The following is a 22,279-nucleotide window of genomic DNA, read 5'->3' as shown; positions in this document are numbered from 1 at the left end:
AGCTGACGCAAGGGAAGGGTAATTCCATCACTTTGGTATGGCAGGGCTTAAAATTAGCGGTAGTCCCGCATCCACAGACTACTAACTTTTCCCTGGGACTACCAAAACCCATGAAATGGTGACCGCACGGACTACCAAAGCGTGGAACATGAAATTATTTAAGGGCAACATGATGTTGATAGCTGTGAGATGACCGACGCTCATACAGTCAACCTAGCTGGACACAGAAAGGCCAGACTATGACTTTGTTATGCAAATTAAAAGTTGACAGTGCAGTCGAATTTGTTGCAACAAACTTTCAATAAAATATCATTACCTGAACTGATGTAATTGGATGACAGGCTTGGGAAATGATGGCCAATGAAAATTCATTTTCATAGTTATTTAATTGCAATGTATCAATCACAATTAAACAAAATTATTCAAACTGCAAAGAAAAAGCTGTCGGACCATCCACAAATAACGCTTTCCGAAGTGTACGAGATCATCCCATGATTATATATAGTGTACTATGGAGGAGAAATATAGCCAAAATTGCCATGAAAGTATTAGGAACATGACTGGACCAAGTTGTCATCCTGAAATTCATAGCCAATCTATTTTTAGCCATGTTATGTTTACACGTGCTGAGTGAAAAAATAGCCAATCTATTTTTAGCCATGTTATGTTTACACGTGCTGAGTGAAAAGTCGTTGTCATGGCGAACATCAAAATTTGCATTTAAGCTCTGTGTATGTGTGAATAAGTCGTCAAACTTTGAGGCGTCACAACGTACCAACTTCAGAAAACAGCCTCACTTACTTTAATCAATGAGTTCAAGTAGCCTGACTTGTTTATTTTCCTGTCCCGAAATCGTTCCCTTATGTTAGGGATGATAGATTATCATTTCGAAAGCTGTCTTCATGCAAGACAAACAGAAGTTAGACGTCCCAGAAGAAATTGCGTTTCACATGTTTCTGCTTCTTCACGTCCACAACCAAATCGTTTTGGTGGAGAATCCGTGGTTTCTGTTATTGGCAGCATAAAAATACAGCCTCAGAAGCCCATTAAGAGCTACTGGCAGATTGTCTGTTTGAATGATATCTGTATGCTCAAAATACGCATCTCTGAACGAGGGTATCAAAAAATCGTTCTCTGGGAAAGCAATGTTTGTATGAGATGCTCTTGTATAGTCTGTTGAATAATAGCGAGACAGATGATCACCGACATTGTGAAAATTATGTCCTCAGGGACGCCTATGACCAGTAATTTAATTCTTTCAGTAGCCACCTATTTCTATAGCAACATAACTATTCCTTTGGCACTATCGGTCATTTAAATGTACGTGGACAACCACATCAGCCATATTATTATCCTTTCATGTTGATTTAACTACGGTCCCGTGGGAGGACAGTCATTAGCCAACATTTAAGGAGTGCAAAACAAAAATTTGCAAACAGAAGAAATTCTAATTTAAAATTGTTTATCCTTAAAAACCACACAATCACACTCTTTCTCAGTCAGATATTTCAGAGGCAACCATATCGAATACTTGTATAGTTTCTGGAAAAAAAAGTCATGGCGATGTGTTTGCTAGCTCACAAAAGTTACTGCCATAGTTGTTGGAGGAAAAACAACCTGCCAGTACATACTGATATATTATTGATCTTTTAAAGACAAAGTAATTTTGGTCTGCAAATATACCCCAGTACGAGTTAAGTTTATTCTATACATGCAGAATTAGAAATTAATTAACACTTACCCAGGGGATGGTTACAGTTAATTAATTGATAACGTAGATAGATTGAGGTCAAAGGAAAGTTCTTTGTCTTCACCTGATCGTCACTGTTTTGTCTAAACCTAAAACATAGTCGTGCTATAGTTAAATATTTACCCTTTGATATTTTGAAAATGGTAAAACAATAGGAGGAATGAGACCAAGGGCAGCTGCTGATTGGGACATTGCTATGGTGAAGTAAATAACTAAATGGTAATGTCCTCAAAATGATGTAATACCATGTTGGACTTATTACACCTTTTATTTATGTATCAAATATATGCGAAAGTGTCATCACATAATAATTATTGTTATTAGTCACAACGACACAGATCCATGGTAAACATAATAAATTACACGGCCAAAATTTTACAATACCAAAATCTGCTTTTAAAACAGTTCGTCAGGTTCGAAGGTAATAACGACTAGGCCACTGCTTAATAGTCACAATGAGGAAGCAATCATTCTGAACGCCAGGGGTCAGTAGAAATGCCTCGAACATTCCAAACTTTTGAGTAGCCCCTCCTCCTCACATTTTTTCCACTTTGACAACTCAAAATTTTTGCGTGACCCCCTCTGCTATAACAACACTCTCATGCATTTGTCTCTTATATTCTATTACTGTTAGCGAATTCAATTTTTATATTAAGTCACTGTTTCAGAATGCTGGGTCAGCAACAAAATGGCGTCTACTGAGAATTAAACGAATTGTCATTTATTTATTTTTATATATGATGTTCTCTGAATACTTATAACAACAAAGTAAACAGAAGATGGGTTTTTGTACTATGTTGTGTAGGGTACAGTGAGTAGACAAGAAGATACATCTTCAAGAAATATGCAATATCCTTTGAGTATATGCAGTTCACACTGCTTTTATTAGAATGATGTTAGCCATCAAACACGTAGGAGGGTAATTAAGACTAAAGAGTTTTAAACTTTCAGATTGTATGAGGAAAAATGTGTTTTAACGATCACACAATGGGGATACATAATGATATATTCATCAAGAGAGCAAGTCAACAGTGTTTTGCGGGTTTTCGGAACATTAAGGAATAATTTTTGCCACTTATTTGTGAAATACAGCACAGTGACACAACATTATGAATTGAATATTCAAAAAACCTCTCATTCCAAGCCTTTCGTGAATGTTTCAAAAAATTATGATATGACGACGACGTTGTCTTGCATGTGTACCAGGCCAATCAATGGAATTGGCTGAGACTGTGCTATCTTCGGATATTCACCTACCTTAATTACAGCAAACTAATAGTTATGTACAATGAAAATATCTCTAACTCATGTTTGGTAAGCGAGAAACTTTATTGGGATGATCAAACTGAAGAGGCAACGAAGGGGATCCCCCTCCTGTCGCTGTACTTTTGAAAATACAATGTTGAAACTCTGTCATTTTGGTCATATCTAGCACACCAAATCACATTGATCTCCTCTAGCTCCGCCGTGCTCAAGTTACAATCAGATCAAGGAGGTTATAGACGAGGAGGCATAACATGTCTCATTTGTTGCACTTTAACAAACACTTAAATTTGAACGCCTTTGACATCATTCATACTATACACAGTTTTACTTACCTAACCTAGCTGGTGTCACGTACAATGGCCAGAATGTGAAACTACTCATGAACTATATATTGCTTTTCCACATTTGCATAATAGCAATACTGCCTGGAGGGATAGATGTTTAAGCTATGTATCAAATACACATGTAATCGGTTGATGTTTATATATTTATAAACACTGAATCTATCTTTTTTTTTAATTTAAATTCACTAAGTATCCCCCAACAGTGAGATGCAACAAAGTCAAGCATAAGAAAGCAAGAAAATTCAAGGGAAGATTGAAGCCAGGTGTGCTGTATGAAGTGACTGCATCATTATGTATTGAATGTATGCTTGATGACTAGGCTGCTCTAAAACGGTGAATACATGAGGAAGGTCAGGAGGGGGTTTCCCCCTCCAGGTACAGAAACTATTGAAAACAATAGTACCAAGCCATAATCTACATCACTGTCACAAGTGACAAACTCGATATAAGAAACACAAAAAGCACAGCACAGATAGACAACAAAAAAGTACCGGTATACACAATTAAGTCAAATCTGTAGAAGAAAAATATAGTATAGACCTTCTGTAAAGACAACCGAGAAGTAATACCGGGTGTTTCAATAACGGTAAGCACATTCTGCCCCACATGTGGCATTCGCCATATACCAATCGGTAAGTAAAAATAGGGAGTGGTCTTAATCTACCGACAAATGTCATCGATACCGTCAGTGATCATTTGTTTAGGTGAAAATCTGACGTTAAAATAGTGCGATTTGGCGATACTTTTAACAACTTTCAAATGTGAATATTTTTGCATACCCCTTTTTTGCATGTAAGTTTCTGTATAACCACTCCTTCCTGTTAATCTGTGACCCCTCCAATTCTTCGGAAATCCCTGGCCGTAAATATTATTGGCTCCATAAGAGATGATAAATTGTATATATTTTTGAATAAACCATGATACCATGAATTGTTACTATGAAAGCATTTGCCGATGTTTGTTACAACATTGTGGTCTGAAATCAAACGTATTAACACAAGCTATTCTGTGCTTTGATATAAATGTAATAAGACAATTAATTATAAAAAGGTATGCTCAGTTCAGAAAATGATGCCACTTAATTATTATTTCTAAGTCTGCTTAGTATTAGCTTAAATTGTTGATATTCGACGCAGAGATCTTCAAGGTTTACAATTACGCATCGAGCGCAACGGGAACTATTGAACATGTTACATTTCTATTGGTACATCCTTTAAGGAAACAATTGAAGCGACATAATTGACAGGATGTAGAACAAAATATTGCAAAATAATGAACATTTCATTTTTTATCAGCAAATATTGATTTTTAGTCCTGGATAAACTACGCAATAGAAGGAAACCACGTGTGCTCATGTCTTTGTTGAGGAGACGGCGCTTTTTTTTCAATGCGTATCGGATTACACAAACGTCAATTTACTTTGCGTACTTTAGAGTATACGCAGGATTTTGCGTTAACGGGAGCTCTGCCTCCCAAAGGTTTCTTACAAATGCACATTTCTTTCCCAAGGCAGCGACCAATCTTTGCAATTTTCAGTTAGATGATACATTGAAAGAAGGCAAGACATTGCTGTTTTCTTGGAGTCTGACGTTACCCATCAAATCCAACAGAGTACTATATATCTGACTATCTCGCATTAAATCAGAGCGCAACTTTGGAATAAACATTACTTTTCCGAAGCCTTAAAATCCTTCGCCACCCTAGTACTCAATATTTCGTCCAAAAACGTACAGGTAACATTAAGGTTTCACCGTCTTGTTTATGTAGAGGTAGACATTGAACTTCTTTCAACAGAGATTGAACGCCATTTTACCATTACAAAGATTTAGAAACTTGAATTAATCTGCTTACTTAATCATAGAACTTGCGAGTTGACCTCAAATTTTTATGTATTGATGAAGCAGATAATATTCAAATGTTCTATCAAGGAAATCGTGAGCAAATATTTAAATTTATTTATTCTTTACTCTTGTTTTAGAATATAATCTAACTGTGCTCCGGCGCGGAAATGTCGTACGACTGTGAGTGTTTTTATAATAGTAACCTTATAGATGCTTCCTCTGGGCATTCTCATACGGAAGGGAGTTAACGTTTAGAGGAAAATGTAGTTTTGTTAGCGATGTCAATATAAGGTTTCATATCATATCTTTTCATGTGACAATGCGTTATGCATACAGGCTCTGTATGTTGTCCCCGTTCTTACTCCAAGTCTGTAGTTTCAGCTCAATTTATTTTCGAGTCTCGATAATACATTGTTACACGTAGACGTAATTTTCGCATAGCATCCAAAGGCACCGACAGCTGACGTTTGGAGCGTTGTCGAGAGCAAAGTTGCTGAGTTGTTGATCCCCAAGGGTTAAGTGTATTTTTTTTGGCCGGTTTGCAAAGGTCATAACCTCACAGATGCAAATGAATGAGTACATGCAAATCTACCCACTTACTGAGTGCACACTGTATAGTGTTCCATCAATAGTTGAGGTAGTATGCACCTCGAAAGTGAAAGACTTGAACTTTTGCTCTAACTTTCCTCAAAGAATCTTGCAACCATTCTCTTTCAAAATCAAGAATAAAAATAGGGTGTCACCGCGCAAATTTTGGTACTAGAGAAACAAATTACCCAAGATTTATCGATATTAGAAATTCAAAATGGCCGCTATCCCTGTGTTAACTCTATGGAGAAAAATAAAAATTTTCGAATTTCGAAAAACTAAGCAGACGAAAAGTTTTCTTTCACCAAGGGCTTTAAAATGAACCCCACATGTGGTATATCGGAAGAGAATTGTAAAAGTTTGAGAGTCCGAATGTCTGTCCCCGAGGTGCGTTCTACCTTAAATGTATCGCTCAGTAGTTAAGACAAAATAATTTTTACTCAACAAATGATTTGTTTGGCGTTCGGGTGCTTCGGACTTTGAGTTTTGGGTATCGACTTTTAGCTACTCGTGTTGCTCTGAAATGTTCGGACATTCATTCCGTATTCCGTATTTTCAGAAACCAATGAAAGGCGAAATACACAGAATCAGACTCAACAGGTTAAGCTTAACTTATGAATACGATGCTAAAAACCATCAATTTAAAAGTTTGCGTTAATCGATAGCAACCTGATGAAAAATGCGTGTTGTGTTCTGTCTAGCGCTGGCTCAGACGTGGACTGATGCATGCGTTTACAATTTCTGTTGAGATCAGTGTTGAAATTTTGAAGTAGGGAGTAAGGGTACTAATAAGTAGAGATAGCTATTCGGAATGAACTGACTCTATTTCTCAGCCAGGGGTCTACCAAACCAGGTTTCTGCACAACGGGCAATTTCAGTGCTGAATTACGACAGGCTGTTTCTGATGATTGAAAGTGGTACGTGAAATGAATGGCAATATACCAAACGACATTTTAAGACTCCCCTAGGCTTGCTGTGTAAAATATATAAAATCATAATCAGACATCCCTTTGGTAAGAAAACTGCAAATGGGATGATTTCTATTTCCTGATATATGTAAATTAATGTGTTGGCAGAGCATGATTTTAAACCACCATAACCGTTTAGCCTGCCTTTCAAGTGCTTCCGATTTCCTGTATACTCAATAAAGTAAACTTTTTCTTGAGACCTTGCAATGAAATGAAATTTTCAAAATATTAAATAGATCCATGTCATAATATGCATATTTACGACACGATATTTCAACTTCATTTTCAATAATAATCCGTTCTGTTTTCCCTGTCCAGTACCAGTTGATAGAAGTTGACAATCGTATGACAAGTTGCCATCTCCTTAGTAATCTCATATAGCGCGGCGGCCTACACCACACTGTTTACGTCAAACACTCGTTTTATTTTCGAAGGTGATCCGCTGGTTACATTATTTGTTGATAACATAGGAGATTTTTTTGAACAGATACATGAAACAAGTTCTTGTTATGAATTTGATGAATCAAACATAGTCATATTAACTATAACACAGTTGAGGAGAGCATACACTGAGTATTCTGGTCGTAAGCGACAAATTGGTCTTATGCATATTGCTAGACTTCAAATCCAAATTTTTAAAGGGCCATTATTTGTAACTTTTGACCATTTTTTACCTCGGAAAATTCCATGTTGGAGGCTCATATTTGTTACAAAATGTTGTTTTACGAAGAAACAAACATGATTAGTGATGTTATAGCCACATAAAACTGCTAATTTTTGTTCAAACGTGTTGCCCTTCCGAGCTCGTTTGTTGACGTCTGGCGTACTCAGCGTGATGGGGAGAACGCAGATATGGTGACGCCGCGATCAGGCCAGATGTACAAGTTCACGTTTATTGCCGGATCAAAACAACATTGCGTCGTGGATTGCCAGACATCTGGCTTCGCAACGTGCTCGGACAATGGACTACGACGTAAGTACCGGGCATAAGTAATGAATATTTATTTTGAAATTGCTGTAAATGGCTCGCGCAGGTGCAGAAGAATGCCTACGTTGCAATTCGCGTGTCAACAGAGTTTGTATTTCTGTCCGGACAAAAATTGAAATTTTCGTTGTAAAATCACATGTTATTTAGTTGTAGGGCACGTAATGTTTCCAAATAATATGCGATTCTCTGTTATTTGACAGGCTATTCAACATGAGCCAGTGATCATTTCAATCAAAACTAACGGAAAATCGCCAGAAGATACAGCTAATTGAACTTTAACTTAAATTACATGTACGGCAAGTCTATTTTATTTGTGCCGAAACTTGTTGATACTCTGGTGCACGCACCAAAAATCAGCTTCGTTGGCTTAAATTTCCTTACCAGCATAAAGTACGAGATTTTATCCAAATAAAATGTTATGGCATTTTGCTAACCGACGAAGGATGATGTGCTGGAATAAATAACGGCGCGTACGTTTAATGATTTCCGTATAATGGTATATTTATGTCTAAAGGGCGAACTTGAGGAACATGAAAACAATATATATATATATATATCCCATATATATATATATATATATATATATATATATATATATATATATATATATATATATATCCCATATATATATATATATATACACACACACACACACACACACACACACACACATATATATATATATATATATATATATATATATATATATATATATATATATATATATATATATATATATATATATATATATATATATATATATATATATATATATATATATATATATATTGAAAGGGGCAACAGTATGTATTTGCGGGGAACATGGCCAGTGTAAGAAAGCAGTCGGGACACGAAATCGTCTTATAACTTTAGAAGGTGACTTTATTGCCAAACTAATAATAGACAGTGGCTACATACAACGAAGTGTAACACTCACGATCGTTTAAAATTAATAATCTTTAATAATGTTTATTTCTTTAAAGCGCACTACACATACGTCTCAGTGCGCTTTACACATTTAAAATTGATAAAATACCAGCAAAACATGACAAACTTAAAATGTAAAAACAATGAAATTATGCTAAAACATTATGCTAAAAACGTACATGGTTAAAAATAATGAAAATTTCTGCCGAGTAAAACACAGTCAAAATACAAAAAAATATTAAAATTCTATAGAGTAAGTAGCAGAAAAGGTTAAAATAAAATATAATAAAACAAGCATCAGCGGTTCCGGTAAAATGGTGACCCTTCCAAAACTTTAGTAATAGTGCTTTACAAAAATATGGGTCTTTAAAATGCGCTTAAAACAGTCAACGGAGCTAGCATTACGGTTTTCTGGAGGCAATGAGTTCCACAGAGACGGTGCGCAGACAGAGAAAGCTCTCTGCCCATATGCCTTGTTGAACATTCCCCGCGGTGGCACTAAGCGTAACGAATCACTCGATCTGAGATCTCTGGCAGGGGTGTATATCTCGATCAGATCCAAGAGATAAAGTGGAGCAACACGATAAACTATTTTAAAGGTTGTAAACAAGATTTTGAATTTAATTCTAGCTTCAACCGGCAGCCAGTGTAGATCAATGAATACAGGTGTGATATTATCAAATTTTCGAGTACGCGAGACAAGGCGAGCTGCAGCATTCTGAAGTGATTGAAGGCGTCCGAGCTGAAATTTCCCAACACCATACAAAAGACTGTTGCAGTAATCCAGCTGAGAAGTGACAAATGCATGGACCATCTTTTCTGTGGTGGGTTTGTCCAACAATCGACGGATCTTGCCAATTCTACGCAATGCATAAAATCCATTCTTACAGATGTGGCTGATATTGTCTGACATCGAGCCGTCATGGGTGAGTTTCACACCGAGATTGCGACTGTAGCAGAAGGGGCAATATCTGACTCACCAATCCTTAGACTTGAGAGTATCACTGCATCGGATCTGAGACGAGACGAAAACTGAACAACCTCTGTCTTCTCATCATTAAGTATAAGCATATTGGATTTCATCCAGCAGCGGATTTCGTTGGCGCATACCTCGACAGAAATTCGAACTTCATCAGGTCTGCTACACACAACATAAATCTGTGTATCATCCGCATACATCATAGGATTAAAACCATGCTGGACGATGATGTCTTCAAGTGGTGATGTGTACAGAGTAAAAAGAATCGGACCCAGAACTGAGCCTTGAGGAACACCATACTTCATATGTGTACTAGCTGATGCTGCAGAGCCAACTTTGACTCACTGATTGCGATGGTTGAGATAAGACTTGAACCACGATAGAGCTGTACCCGTGACACCAAACCGAAATTGAAGTCTATGAAGTAGTATCTCATGATCAACTGTGTCAAAAGCCGCCGACAAGTCCAGCATGATCAGGAGAACGTCGTTTTTGTCATTGAATGTTGACATATTTAATTCCGGGGACAGATTTTAAATGGTTCACGCTGAGATTTCATTCCTTTTTTATATGTTCTACTTTGACATTTTAAGTTTGCATGAAGTTTGCATGTTTGCATGTAATAGAAATATTATAAAAAGCAGTTATCAGGACACTTTCTATAATTTTGTATAAGAACAATTGTTGCACTATTTCGACTCTCCTAGCTGGGAGCAATACACTATTCGTTCCGTTAATAAATATGTGATTTCCGTTGAATCTATGGCAAAACGTAACATTTTAACAAGAGATTCGCATTGAAGACTTTACAACCTGATATTATCCAAGATAAAGAATCCCGTAATTGCCATTCCATTAGCTCAAATATTCCCGTTCTTTTACCCATGTATTCAGGATATAATATTTCCTACAGCATGCCTTTTATGGATCTTTGTGCATGTTACTTAGCACAAAAACATTTTTCTTGCTATTTTAGACATCGATCAATATGAAAAGAACGTACGAAATCAAAGCGAAAATTCCATACTGCGATCCGTGCAGTGACAAGGCAATTTCACGTCTACTACTTAAAGACTATTTTGACTTTCTGATTTCTACCATGTCTGACACTGACGTCAATTGGAAAACACCAACTTGACGAGATTTTGGATCAAATTTCATAAAACAATGTCATCGATGAAGTCGACAAATCTATGAAAGCGCATAAGGAAGTAGGTACCGTAAAATCCACTGTCCAACGATGTACATTTTACGAGGCAATCAACAAAATTATAGAGTGCATGGTTACACGGGCTGATCATAGATGACAATTAAGTACATTATTTGCACTTGGTTTATGACGATAAATTGTATTATCATATACCGATGCCCATATCGGTCCATGCTGGTGAAGTTTACCTTGAAATATCAGCGGTGATATTTTTACGTTTTAAACGTGATGATAAAGATATGCACGGTGCACGTCATCAGTTAAGGAGTGTTCCGAACTACATTTGCAGTTTGATACTAAACAAAATTAACAAACAAAATGGCTGCCGCTCTCTTCCTTAAATGCGAAGTTGCCAACATAAAATATTAAAGGCCTTTACAACTAGGATATTTTGGGAAGCTAAATGTGGGAATAATATGTTGAATCTTGTCCCGAGGTAGTTCCATTAAAGTTCTTGTAATCTTTAGACAAGCTCTTGCAAATATTCTATCTTTCTCACGGCACCGTCTATCAAAATTACCCGGTCGGTCCATTTAAACGTACCTATCTAAACCACAGACCCTCATGAAAAACCGAAACAGTCTACTTTGTTTCAAAGACCGAAAACCGAATTTTGATACACAGATAAAGTGTGGGTCTTCGCAGTCGGGTATACACGAGATTTTGGTACAATTCACTCCATATAGCACTCGCCTATCGGCTCGTGCTATATGTCGCGTATTGTACCAAAATCTCGTGTATACCCTTCTGCGGCGGGGGTTATTGCTTAACAAGTCATCGTTGATGACACAGTCCCCGCTTGTCTATGTTGTTATAATCTTTGGTGTCTAGGTAGCTGTGGTCTAGGTAGCTGTGGAATGACATTGGTGCAACGGGTGCATCAGGCCTGAGACTTGCATAATAAAGTAATCTGAGGAACGTTCAATAAAATTGACCCATCTCTGCCGGTAATGACCACTGAAGGAACTTTTGATTACATCACACATAACGATGCCCTCACTACCTCTAGTTTCATGATGGCGCATACTATACACATGGTTTGGTGGAATTTTAGAAATGGTATGGGATCGGGTATGTTGTTGTAATCAGCCATTTCAGATCATATAATGAAACAAATTAATGTGCACAGGAATGCAGCCATATCACGTTTAAACAAAATCAGTCCATCGAAGGACAGTGACCTATGTTTATGTTTCAAAGACATAAAAAAATCACACCAAAATTGAAATCAAATGGCTGTCTATTGACCATATGGAACATAGCACAAAATTAGTAGACATGCATATGTATGCAATAGTACTTTATCTTTGTACCAAGTCTCAACAACATTGGATAAGGAATATTTGTATATGATTAAGCCTTAAAGACATGAAGAAATTCAAAAACGACCATCTTGCAGCGATATTGGGAAAAAAATGACAATCTGGCAACCATATTGGAAAATGTCACGAAGTACATTGACATGTATATGTATGCCATAGTGCATGATCTTTGTGCCAAGTTTGGACAAAATCGGTGTAATGACCTCTGAATTAAGCTTCAAAGACATGCAAAATTCCAACAAAATGGCAGTTCTGCAGCCATATTGGCTCCTATCACAAGGTTAATTGATACATGCATATGTATGCCATAGTGCTTTGCCTTTATGCCATGTTTGAACAAAATCGGTTCGAGGATGTTTGAGTTATGGTTCAAAGACATGAAAAAAATCGCAACAAAATGGCCGCCTCACGCCCATATTGGACCGAATCGCAATATAATTCATCATGCATATGTAGGCCATAGTGTTATGCCTTTGTGCCAAGTTTGAACAGAATCGGTTCAAGGATGTTTGAGTTAATGGTTCAAAGACACGAAAAAATCGCAAACAAAATGGCCGTCTCACGCCCATATTGGATCGTATCTCAATATAATTCGACATGCATATGTAGGCCATAGTGTTATGCCTTTGTGCCAAGTTTTAGCAGGATCGGTTCAAGGATGTTTGTGTTATGGTTCAAAGACATAAAAAATTCGCAAAAATATGGCCACCTTGCGACCATATTGGATCGTATCGCAAAATAGATCAATGTGCATCTGTAGGTCATAGTCCTATGCCTTTGTGCCAAGTTTGAACAGAATCGGTTCAAGGATGTTTGAGTTATGGTTCAAAGACATGAAAAATCGCAAAAATATGGCCAACTTGTGGCTATATTGGATCGTATCGCAAAATAAATCGATGTGCATCTGTAGGGCATAGTGCTATGCCTTTGTGCCAAGTTTGAACAGAATCGGTTCAAGGATGTCTGAGTTATGGTTCAAAGACATGAAAAAATTGCAACAAAATGGCCGCCTCACGCCCATATTGGATCGTATCGCAATATAATTCGACATGCATATGTAGGCCATAGTCTTTGTGCCAAGTTTGAACAGAATCGGTTCAAGGATGTTTGAGTTATGGTTCAAAGACATGAAAAATCGCAAAAATATGGCCACCTTGCCGCCATATTGAATCGTATCGCAAAATAGATCGATGTGCATCTGTAGGTCATAGTGCTATGCCTTTGTGCCAAGTTTGAACAAAATTGGTTCAGCAGTGTCTGAGAAACGGCTGAGGACGGAGGGACGGACGGGACCCAATCTATAAGTCCCCGCCGGACTTCGTCCGCGGGGACTAATTAAGCAATAAACCACACCCAACGTAGGTATACCATGAAATTTGACCACTTTATGGCAAATGTGCACAAGCGATAGCGAGTGCATATATGCAGTGAACCGGTCAAAGTCGAGTGGTATCCCTAATGCTGAGGTGGTTTTTTGCTATTATATCATAACATTAAATTGAAATCCAAGATTGAAAAGAGAATTTTCCTTTCGCTAAGAGCTCGTGCCTCTTCTAACCGTGCTATATTTCGAATATAGCACGGTTATTTTCAGTCTCGCCCGATCAGATCGTAATAAATGTGCCATAAATATACTGGTATATATAATTACTGGTTTATAGTTCAGATTTAGTGAAGATACGTACTGATGTATCGTTGAGACATCTCGAGAGAGACAGCGGCTATCAAATGAACAAGCCTCTCGACAATTTGATCGACTATTATGTAGTGAATCAGCAAACAAGTCTTACACTAGCAAGATGTGTAGATTGGGTTAAGCTAGACTATGATAATGCAACTATGAAATTTAAATATGGATTCTTTACAGATGACAAAATGAGATCACACGAGGGAGACCGAGGCCGATGTCTCTTGTTGTGAACTTTTCTGCAATTGAGATTGTTTGAACAGTAGTAAAAGACGAAACAATATGTGATCAGCCCAGGGCCAGCCCAGGCTAACACGGAGGTAACCCTTCTCCTGCCAATTTGTAAATGCGCGCTTGCTTTGTAATGCCCTGAGGTTTACCACATTTATCACTGTACCTTATATCATTGGCAATTCTCCAGTGTGAAATAGTAGGTGAGATAAGGTGTGGCATCGCCTTATGGAAAGACACCTTGAGCGGGCTAGATTGCGCAGCTTCATGTACGTTGTTAAAAACAAAAAATATTATAGTAAAAAACACGCTAGTGGTGTTTCAAACCAATCATCATTACAAATGTAAAACTGTTGCAAATGCTTACCAGGTGAGTATTCATTCTTAAGAAAACAATTGTGGATATGGCTGTTCCTTTGCTATTTCGAGAGATGAAAAGGGAAATCCAGGCAAAGGGGCTGAGGTCAGCAAATTCAACACATCAACCTGCTTTTCAATTATTTTATGTAACTACGATCTCAACGTTTACCATGTACATATATTACGAGACGAAAAGTCAGGAAATAAGCCACTGAACAGCGAATTTTAATGAAAAGGCTATTTTTCTGTAAAAATCTCATGATTCCTCCATCGACCACAGCCAGCGTTAACACAGATATGCCGCGCTTTGAGTAAGAAGACCAAATTTAAAGACCAAATTTGAGTCATAATTCACATTGAAGAAAATCAATTCATTTGAAGAAGCTGAATAATCGTGTGTGTTTTCCATTGACGTGCTATGTTACACCATGTACGCATAGCGTGAAGGTCTATAAATGTGACAACAAAGAGCCAAGCAATTATTTATCTCAAACCGACCTAATTGATTAATTGGCTTGACAATTTTCTATTTTTAGATTCATTGCCGTTTGATTGTGAAGTTGTGGTAAATTGCACGTTCTCTCTCAAACAGTTCACAGTAGAATGCACAGAGACTTGTTTTCGCTCGGAAATCGTCTATCTGTCTGCCTGTCTGTCTGTCTCTCACAGACACCACCTCACAAGCACATGCTCTCTCTCTCTCTCTCTCTCTCTCTCTCTCTCTCTCTCTCTCTCTCTCTCTCTCTCTCTCTCTCTCTCTCTCTCTCTCTCTTAGCTGTCTATCAAATTTGTGTCACTTTGCATACATATATGTAGCTGAACCATACAGGGTATCGGCATCGGTCGAAAAATTGTCCATGACTTGATGTTTTCGAGTAATATTTCGAATGGCGGCACAGGACTTCATTGGTTAAGATCATATTCTCGTAGAATCATGAAGATAAAAGATAAGTAATGTTCATTAATAACGACGGAAGACGACGATGACTGTTGAGGTTACCCGTTGGTTATCGGTTGGATATTGGACACTTGTTGTGCTTGTGAGTTATAAAGATAGATTGAGAATAGACAGGAAGAAGGTCCTATATGCGTTCATGCTGGAAAAAGGTCTTAAGGAAAAACTGTCCGTGATAAAATGATACTCGAAAATCAGTGAAAATTTCAATGATCATATATATGGAGCATGCATTCATGAAGTCACGATGGAGTACGGTGAATTCAAACTTTATAAGAAGAAAGTCTCAGCTTATTTTTTAAAAGATCAAATATGCTTTGGTAACAAGCTAAAATTACATCGAGTTTACATTAGTATCTTTCTAAAAAAGAATTTGCTAATTTCATAGTAAAGTGACCTCTAAAATAATACAATAAGGAACACTGCGTCATCTGATGTATCATTCCTGAACAATGAATAAGAATGTCACATGAAGGCTGCTTACGTTTTGTTGCGAGACATTTCACGTGGGTTGCCATTATGGGAGGCAGGGTTCCACAAGTTTAGAATGCAAGGGCTTTGACGTATTCGAATCCCACATGATCATTCAGAGTTAAGAATTAAGGTGGAGCTGCAAGTTGCCAACACAGTTTTTGAACACATTTTTTTTCAAAGCAATGTTTCTCATCACAGATGACGAGGAAACCCCCTCATATTTTCAAAACGCAGAAACTCTAAAGTTAAGCATGGTAGCAGTAGTTTACTCGAAAGATGAAGTGGATGTATATTTGGGGTAAAATACTCAGTTTGGTATTAATGGCAAAAATTAATTTAAGTCAAAAACTTGACGCTATTTTCTGAAATGTAATATTTCACTTCAAAGAACAGTATATGTAGAAAAAACAACTATTTTATTTTGCATTATCTATCCTCATTCTAAAATGGCAGTGGTTGAAAGACTGACACTCAAAAAAGTGATTGAAAATCGTGATTAGCAAAATTAAAATACCTCTTATTCAAAATGTAAGAACTTTATTGCAAAACAAAATAATTGTCTTGTAATATAGCATTTAGAGAATATAATGTGAAAATTTCAGAAAATTTGACCTAATCAGAGTGGAGTTAAATCCTTTTGAAATTTTGAAATGTGGAGGAAAAAGGAACCAGGAAATCGGGTGATTTGCATACATTTGCATAAATTAACACTTCTTTATTACGCAACTTACAACTACTTTACAAGCTAAAAGGTGAACCCAACCAATATTTTAATCTTGGGTTAACAAATTAATTAAATTGAATGATTATTTGTGAAAAAAGTGAATTTTGAGCAAAATACGCTGTGTTGGCTGCAGCGTCCCCTTAATAGAACATCCTTTACAATGAAGATTACACTTTTACTCAGAGATTTGGGTTTGATGTATGGATACTGCAATATTGCGCTCGAGTATTGACATTTTTAACAGATTTGGTCTTTTTAAAACAAGTGTAAGAAATTATTTTATTCATGATTTGTATGTTCTTTGTTATTGTCCTTTGCGTTAATTTTTGTGTTTGTCTGTATTTTATGCATTTTTATGTTTTGCGGAGCCTGTAAGTGGTAATTTACTCCTGTTGTTTATCCGAATAAATTAATAAATAAAAATACCAGAGGATCACAGCCATAGAAATTCAAATTCTCTAATTTTTAAAAAGCACAGAGTGAGTCGAAATAGTATTGCCTACAAGTGCTATGCTCTAATTATAAAAAACTTGGCTATTCAAACAACCTTCAATAAAGTTTACATTAACAATTTCCTTTTTAGTTATCACGAGGTCATCAATAATTCGTATCCTTGTCGAAGATTACACTTAATTGGAGAACATTATCGGTTAATCAGTAGGCAAAAATATTAAAATTATCAGAGCGGATCAATCTAGATATTTTATTAATGCCTGTGTACAATCTTGGAAGCAAGCAATGTAATAATTAACAGGCGATCAGAATGTCCGGCATTCTGAATTTTGGAGAAGGTTCTTTACCTTCCAATGGCCGATTGATTTTCCGACAAGGTAGCTAGCCGACCATGAAAACAAGTGATCGTCAATCAAGTATCAACATTTAAACCTCGAAGCGCTGTCTCTCAATGGAATTTGCTACATACTCGTAAACACCGATATACACCTAATTCAGCTAAATGTTGGGACAATAAAACTAAAATGCATCTGCAAGAGGGCTCTGACGATGGTTCATTGTATGGCATTTATAAACACGCAATATTCATCCCCTCCCAGCTCCTACATCAAATAATTGAGAACATGATTACTTTTGTGTTTTTATTTCAAGTGTACATTTATCGCTTAAAAATCCCATGAAAAGGATGTATTGTATAACCTTGGCGATACGAGTAATCCTGTTCATTTTTGCAGGATAAACATTAATCAAGTAATTCAGTTTAAATGATGAAAGAGGAAGTGCCTTTATCCTGTATACTCAACTGCCCCTATTTTAGTCATTCATTTTTCCCTCTTATATTCATTAAAGGGAAACAGTCGGCGGAATTGCGCTTCTGCGAGTTTTTTGTTTACAAACAATGTCTTTCGTGCACGATATCTAGATGCACCTCATCATCATAGCTGCAACATTTAAAGTATACGATGTAGATTATGACAGACATGTTTAACTTTCATCAATCACCATCGTACCCTGTATACAGTGTCAGGATTGGTCGTATGGGTCCCATACGACCTTCGAGCGCAGTTCCAACGCTGTATCCCTTTAAGCATGCATTCACTATGTTTGAAAAAATATGTGTACAGTATACACACCCATACAAGCAAAATTGTTTGTATAACTTTCACCAAATAAAGTCAAAACATAACTTCATTCGCCGCAAAGCATGGAATAGGGAAATATAAATTGAAAACAAATACTTTTAAGGTGTTGCCACAAATATGACTGTTGTGGCAAACAATAAGGGTACTTTCATGAAATACAGTCAGACACGTTTTCATTTCATATTCACGGATCTTACTCGCTCATGCAGATTCAACAGAAGCAAACTTTTCAATGATCAATGAACAACCCAATTTTCGTACAAGTCCACAATTACCACCATAAAACCAATTAACCACGTATATCAATCATGAAGAGCACATTAATCTAGTGATCCAGCACGAAACTATATATGTTTCATTTCCTCTGTACCTCATATGTAAACAGTCGATTTTCTTATATTTCCTGCCCTAATTAACTGAAATGACCTAATTGAAACGTTTGAGCAGACTTTTCGTATGATGGCTGCTGGTGTATTTGATTCTTTGTTCAATACACTGTAATAAAACGAACGCTAAAATGCGTCGGTGAGATAACAATATGATAAGAAAAACGACCTCATCGACATTTGATTTTACAGCTTGGATCGAAGCAGAGAGAGAGAGAGAGAGAGAGAGAGAGAGAGAGAGAGAGAGGAGAGAGAGAGAGAGAGGAGAGAGAGAGAGAGAGAGAGCTGTGTGCGTGCGCTCTCGGAGATATACGAAAGGTATGCAAGCAGACGAGCAAATGAGAGACTCTTACGGCATATATATCTTGATCCATAGTTGGTTTAGCCTCTTGACAGTGTATCTGTAATTTCTATGTGACGGTGGAGTGTACTGTCTTTCCTTGAGGTCACCAAATTCCAAGCTCTGGTGGCGCTCTAATAGCAAACCATAGATGCACCAAGTCGCCATAATATGGTGATTCCCTACATTTGTATTGGATTGCTTTTGGTAAGGGTTTCGGCCGTGCAAAAGAGACGAGACGAAGCGAAAACATCTCTAGGACACGATGAGCAAAATTACATTTGATGTGACCTGGTCCTGTCTTGAATCAGGGAAATGAAGACTGATTAGCAAACAGATACTTTGTTACAGCGAAACCGCTTTAATAGATTAAGCAAAAGCTATCGAGGCCTAAATTCTACTAACGACTAAATTAAATCTGTGCATCTTCTTGATTTTAAAGCAGAGCATAACAAAAGGGGAATAACGACATCGGCGACATTTTGAAAACTCTTTTCCATACCGCGTTCGTTTCCTTACTACATAAATAACTCAAATTCTCAGAGAAATTAACATTATGTTATCTGAACTTCAAGGCATCCTTCATCCTCTTGAATCCACTTTCATGTTCCTGCAGCTGGGCAGGTAGCCACAATCCAGGATATCAACTAGAGATTTCAAGTATCACAGAAACAGCATGAGTCAAAAGGCTTCTTACAGTCTTCAGTGAACCAGTAAAAATAGAAACATTTTACTCATTTACAGAAACACTCCATAAAGACGCATTTCTTCTGCCGCGTAATATGAAAATGTGAATGTTGGGATATCCTACAGAATTGTACCTCGGATAATGGCAAAAATGATACAGTCAATTCTGTGTAATATATGATTGAAACCACACAGACCTCGATGTGTGATTCCTTTTAAAAGAAAAGCGATCGATATACATTACAATTTTTCGAAAATATAGAAAGCTGCGTGGATACATACAGAATTAAGATGCTATACGAAGTTTAAAACAGAATAGTACAGTACACAATTCTGTGGACAGATAGGAAGAAAAATAAGCATATATATATATATATATATATATATATATATATATATATATATATATATTATATATATATATATATATAAGTAAAGAGTTACTTTTACAATGCCGTAAGGACAAGACTTTTGATAGGTATTTTTGTACTAGAGTTCATAAAGCATGCAATGAATAAAACATAAAATTTTGCTGCTATTTTAAAGGTATACTGTCATCTGTTCCAAATTTGGCACAGTTACCATGGTAAGAGAAAATCTAACCAATCACAGGTGGCCACTTTTTAAAAACAGCGCCCTCACATGGGCATTTTGATTTTGACTGCCAAGGAACACCCCTTTGACCATATTTGGCCATATTTAGATTACAGGTGACTGTATACCTTTAACGACCAAGTTACAAGTTGGACGATTATTGAGGCTCACTGTCTTTGTCATAACAATTACTGGCAATAAGTAAAGAGCAAGTGTAAAATGTGACGATCAGCAAGGCAGGTTCACGAAAGAAAAGTATCTGCGTGGCGTACAAATCGCATTTGCCATGAAAAATTAGTGTGATCTGTGGCGAATGAAAGTTTTATATCGACAGCCAACGAATACAATATAATATCTTGCATGTGAGTTTAGTACCCTTAAATCTAAAAGTGTTTTCGAGTTATATAGGTTTACCAACATGGTTATGACACAGCAAAGTATATCTGCACACTCTATTGTAGTCTTAGGAAGTTAAATGTATTTGTAGAAGTATATGCTCTTTTTTCACATCCCGTTTTGCGTTCAGTTTGCTTTATTTGCTCGTCTGCGATTTGCGTACTTTCTAATGTTCATCGCAGTTTATACTTATACTATGTGTCCTTTTCAATGACTATTCAGTAGTGAAAACCTGCACATATTGCAACGTGAACAAGACTCATGATGAATCATGATTTAATGTCTTGGATTAAAAAACTGCTGTCTTGAAGAGGTGTTCTTTTACGACCATTTACGGTAGAGATATTCTACTAACACGGCATTATGTGGTGACGAAGGTATTCGTTTTACAGACGCTGAATTCTTCTCGTTTTCATTTTCAGGTAGCTGTCACCGTCAGTGTGTATACATTAACGGTAATCGCAATCGATCGATACTTGGCAGTGCTTCATCCGTTGAGGGCGAAGGTAACCTTCATGCGTCCAGCAGTTCTTAATATCACCGTGTGGGTCGTATCCATGCTCCTTGGTATAGTACAACTTTTCAAGGCCAAGCTACAAGCATTTGTGATAGAAACTGGTGATATCTATTATGTGTGTGACGAGGTATGGACCAATCGAAAGAACAAGATTATCTATGAATTTTTTGTTATAGTTATTACGTACATAGTACCACTTGCTGTGATTTCCTATTCATATTCTGCTGTAATCAAGATCCTGTGGACGAGACAGTTGCCAGGTAACCCCGATAAAGTTCGAGATTATCGCCACTCCAAATCGAAAAGAAAGGTAACACTTTTCATAGTATAATTAACAATTAATTTAGCAAACCTTTTGAATAGTTTTAGATAGGATCATATGCAGTCTGTCTGTCATGCGAGTATGATCATTCTGTTCTCGGCTGGTAATAAGACATTGTTACTTGTTCAATATTTAGTATCATTCAGTATCATTAATAAATGATTTACCAGGTCTAGGGAACAAAAAGAAATGACGATAACTCAAGGGTCATCTTGAGCCTCTGCTAAGTGGTGGTACCAGGTTTCCAGAATAGGTAAGTATCGCATCAGGCATGGTGTTTCCACCATCTCATAATTCATCCGAAGTAAGAAGCAAAGCTGAAACTGACAATAAGTGATAATATAGGACAGGGACTTACTTATTGAATACGGAACCATACCTTGGACTCTCATCAGAGTTTAATTTGTCAATGAGTGAGTGAGAGAGTGAGAGAGTTTGTATATATTTTGTATTTGACATGTTAGAAAATCAATTTTTACCTTCGAGGCAGAGTTCAACTCTATAAGTAGCAAAAGTCTATGATTTCAAAATTTAAACCATCGCTTTTACCCTGCAGCTTGGTATACAATGTATTTTATCTAATCCGGAAAAATGTATATTGATATGATGCTGATCCCAAGCTTTCACTTTTTTTCTTAATTTCCAAGTCATCTGGGAAGATGAGGTGGAGATAATTGGATGTACCATGAAGATAGATTTAACTTGGGTAAGAGATCATTGAACTGAGTATCACTGGTGTTAATACTGTGCCAGTGGCCATACCGTAGGGTGATAATTAATCAAACCCATGAAATAGACAGTATCTTTCTTAGGGCTTCACAGGTTACT

This window comes from Ptychodera flava, chromosome 22, assembly GCF_041260155.1.
Source record: "Ptychodera flava strain L36383 chromosome 22, AS_Pfla_20210202, whole genome shotgun sequence".
Lineage (NCBI taxonomy): Eukaryota > Metazoa > Hemichordata > Enteropneusta > Ptychoderidae > Ptychodera > Ptychodera flava.
Note: the sequence above shows the minus strand (reverse complement) of the source record.